The sequence below is a fragment of the Cervus canadensis genome, chromosome 5, assembly GCF_019320065.1.
Source record: "Cervus canadensis isolate Bull #8, Minnesota chromosome 5, ASM1932006v1, whole genome shotgun sequence".
Lineage (NCBI taxonomy): Eukaryota > Metazoa > Chordata > Mammalia > Artiodactyla > Cervidae > Cervus > Cervus canadensis.
This window is the reverse complement of record NC_057390.1, coordinates 22631289-22635584: the sequence shown is the minus strand read 5'-3', so window position 1 is coordinate 22635584 and position 4296 is coordinate 22631289.

Below are 4296 nucleotides of genomic sequence, written 5' to 3'. Positions count from 1 at the left end.
AGACAGCACATTAAAAAGCAGAGACATTACTAGGTAAACAAATGTCCATCTAGTCGGTTCAGTTCAGTCGCTCAGTCGTGTCCGACTCTTTGTGGCCCCATGAACTGCAGCATGCCAGGCCTCCCTGTCCATCACCAACTCCCGGAGTCCACCCAAGCCCATGTCCATTGAGTCGGTTATGCCATCCAACCAGCTCATCTTCTGTTGTCCCTTTCTCCTCCTGCCCTCAATCTTTCCTAGAATCAGGGTCTTTTCCAATGAGTCAGCTCTTTGCATCAGGTGGCCAAAGTATTGGAGTTTCAGCTTCAGCATCAGCCCTTCCAATGAACACCCAGGACTGATCTCCTTTAGGATGGACTGGTTGGATCTCCTTGCAGTCCAAGGGACTCTCAAGAGTCTTCTCCAACACCACTGTTCAAAAGCATCAATTCTTCGGTGCTCAGCTCTCTTTATAGTCCAACTCTCACATCCATACATGACCACTGGATAAATCATAGCCTTGACTAGACAGACCTTTGTTGACAAAGTAATGTCTCTGCTTTTTAATATGCTGTCTAGGTTGGTCATAACTTTCCTTCCAAGGAGTAAGCATCTTTTAATTTCATGGCTGCAGTCACCATCTGCAGTGATTTTTGAGCCCAAAATAATAAAGTCAGCCACTGTTTCGACTTTTCCCCATCTGTTTGCAATGAGTGATGGGACTAGATGCCATGATCTTAGTTTTCTGAATGTCAAGGCTATGGTTTTTCCAGTAGTCATGTATGGATGTGAGAGTTGGACTATAAAGAGAGCTAAGCACCAAAGAATTGATGCTTTTCAAGTGTGGTGTTGGAAGGACTCTTGTGAGTCCCTTGGACTGCAAGGAGATCCAACCAGTCCATCCTAAAGGAGATCAGTCCTGGTGTTCATTGGAAGGACTGATGTTGAAGCTAAAACTCCAATATTTTGGCCACGTGATGCGAAGAGCTGACTCATTTGAAAAGACCCTGATGTTGGGAAAGATTGAAGGCAGGAGAAAAGGATGACAGAGGATGAGATGGTTAGATGGCATCACAGACTCAATAGACATGAGTTTGGGTAAACTCCGGGAGTTGGTGATGGACAGGGAGGCTTGGCGTGCTGCAGTTCATGGGGTCACAAAGAGTCGGACATGACTGAGTGACTGAACTGTACTGAGTCAAAACTATGGTTTTTCCAGAGTCATGTATGCATGTGAGAGTTGGACCATAAAGAAAGCTGAGTGCTGAAGAATTGATGCTTGTGAACTGTGGTGTTGGAGAAGACTCTTGAGAGTCCCTTGGACAGCAAGGAGATCTAATCAGTCAACTCTAAATTAATTCAGTCCTGAATATTCACTGGAAGGACTGATGCTGAAGCTGAAGCTCCAGTACTTTGGCCACCTGATGTCAAGAACTGACTCACTGGAAAAGACCTTGATTCTTGGAAAAATTGAAGGCAGGAGGAGAAGAGGACGACAGAGCATGAGATGGTTGGATGTCATCACCGACTTGATGGACATGAGTTTGAGCAAGCTCCGGGAGTTGGATGATGGACAGAGAAGTCTGGCGTCCAGCAGTCTATGGGGTCGCAAAGAGTTAGACATGACTGAGGTACTGAACTGAACTGAAAATGGACCAAAATACATACAATCATTTAATGTTTAGATAAATTGACTTTTTAACTCACTGGGGAAATTAACTTATTTTCTAATAAATTAGAAACAAAATGACTTGCTTTTTTTGGTGGGAGAGTAGGTAGACTCACAATTCACTAAGCCTTCTGACATCCCAGGTATTGAACTGTAATGTTTGTGTTTAGAGTGATTGATTGAATTTTACGTGTTCTGTAGATTTGTGGGAATACTGGGAAAATATCACCAGCATGAAGAGAATGAAATATGGAGTCTGAAAATGCTACCCATACATTATTCAGCAAATTTGGAAACCTTGGGAGCATATCTCCACATTTTACTTGTTTTTATTTTTTATTTATGTTTTTAAAATTAATTTTATTGCAGTATAATTTACTTACAATGTTGCATTAGTTTCAGGTGTATAGCAAAGTGAATCAGTTTTACATATACATATATACACTCACTCTTTTTAAGATTCTATATATAGGTCATTACAAATTATTGAGTAGAGTTCTATGTGCTATATATAGTAGGTTTTTATTACTTATCTACTTTACATATAGTAGTGAAGACATGTCAATTTTAAATTTTACTTCATGAAATGGGAAGATTTGTTAATTGACACTGGTGGAAGAACCTGGTCACTTATTGCTAAAAATGTTCCAACATGGAAAAGTGTTGCTAAAGGCTGCAGGAAGTCTCAATTGAGGGATAAGAACTGGTAGGAGGAAGTGACAGCAGGGACAGAGTACTTAAGATTCAAAATAAAAAATTAACTCTCACATGGCATCACTTAGGACCATAGGGCTTAGAGACTTACTGAATCAAATTCAATTTTTGTTGTGGCAGTTCTATATATTTGAATAAAGCAAAAGATTCTATTTCCATTTCGAAAAAAATTCCACTCACATTTCTTATTCCCACAACCACTTCTAATTCATTTTTCAGTCTCAAGAGTTGTTTACCTCCTCCTTTTTTAATGTTACTGCACATAGCACTTATATTTTCCATTGTCTCTGTCTCCTACTCCAACAGACTTCTCTCTGTTTCTGCCTTTAATCCTGTCTTTCAGCCTTAGAAGAGTCGGTGCACACTTAAGTGATCTCTGCCAGCTGTTGCCATTATCCACTGGCTTAGTACTTAAGTTCCTATAATCTGACTTTCCTCCCCAGCAATTTTCTATTCACAAGACCTAATTATTAAAGCCAAAAATATGTTGAAAAACAATGCTTCAACCTTTCTACTATGCCTTAGGGTCACATTCCTCACAGCTATTTACAGTACATGAATCATTTTTTTCATCCTTATTACCCAACCTAACTCTTTCTACAACTCTTCCAGCAGAGATAGAAACCTGTAACCAATTAAACTATTCTCTAAATTGTCAGTGCTCATGTATGTAATATTTCATTTTTAAAAGAGGGATACCAAGTTTTCAAGGAAAAAGTGGCCAAGATAGAGCTAAATGTGATTAGGGAACAGGCTAATAAACAAAATTTGCTAGTTGAATCCTGATGCCCTGTGTCAGCTTCTACTGCTCTGCGAGATTATGACAGTGTTGTTGTTTTTTTCAATTGATTTATTCTAATTGGAGGATAATTGCTCTACAATATTGTGTTGGTTTCTGCCATATTTCAACATGAATCAGCCATAGGTATACATATGTCTGCTCCATCTTGAACCTCCCTCCCACCTCCCACCCCATCTCACCCCTCTAGGATGTCACAAAGCACCAGATTTGAGCTCCCTGTGTCACAGCAAATTTATCTGTTGCTTCATATATCTAATTTTACATGTTAATGTGTATGTTTCAGTGCTACTGTCTCAAGTTGTTCCACCCTCTCCTTCCTCCACTACGTCTGTAAGTCCGTTTATGTCTGAGTCTCCATTGCCACCCTGCAGATAGGTTCATCAGTACCATCTTTCTAGATTCTATATATATATGCGTTAATAAATGATATTTGTCTTTGTCTTTTGGACTTATTTCACTCTGTATAAGAGGCTCTAGGTTCATATACCTCAGTAGAACTGACTCAAATGTGTTCCTTTTATAGCTAAGTAATATTCCATTGTGTATATATACCACAACGTCTTTATCCATTCATCTGTCCATGCACATCTGGGTTGCTTCTATGTCCTGGCTATTGTAAATAGTGCTGCAATGAACACTGGGGTACATGTGTATTTTTCAATTATGGTTTTCTCAGGTTAAATGCCCAGTAGTGGAATTGCTGGGTCATATGGTAGTTTTATTCCTAGTTTTTTTAGGGATCTCCATACTGTTCCAGAGACGGAAATGGCAACCCACTCCAGTATTCTTGCCTAGAGAAACCTGTGGACAGAGGAGCCTGGTGGGCTGCTGTCCATGGGGTCGAATACAGTCGGACACGACTGAAGTGACTTAGCAGCAGCAGCAGCCATACTGTTCTCCATGCTGGTTGTATCAGTTTGCCTTCCCACCAACAGCATAAGAGGGCTCCCTTTTCTCCATACGCTCCCTAGCATTTAGATAGGGAAACAACAAAAATAGTGAAGAGACTTTATTTTCTTGGGTTTCAAAATCACTGCAGATGGTAACTGCAGCAATGAAATTAAAAGACACTTGCTTATTGGAAGAGAAGTTATGACCAATCTGGACAGCATATTTAAAAGCAGAGACATTA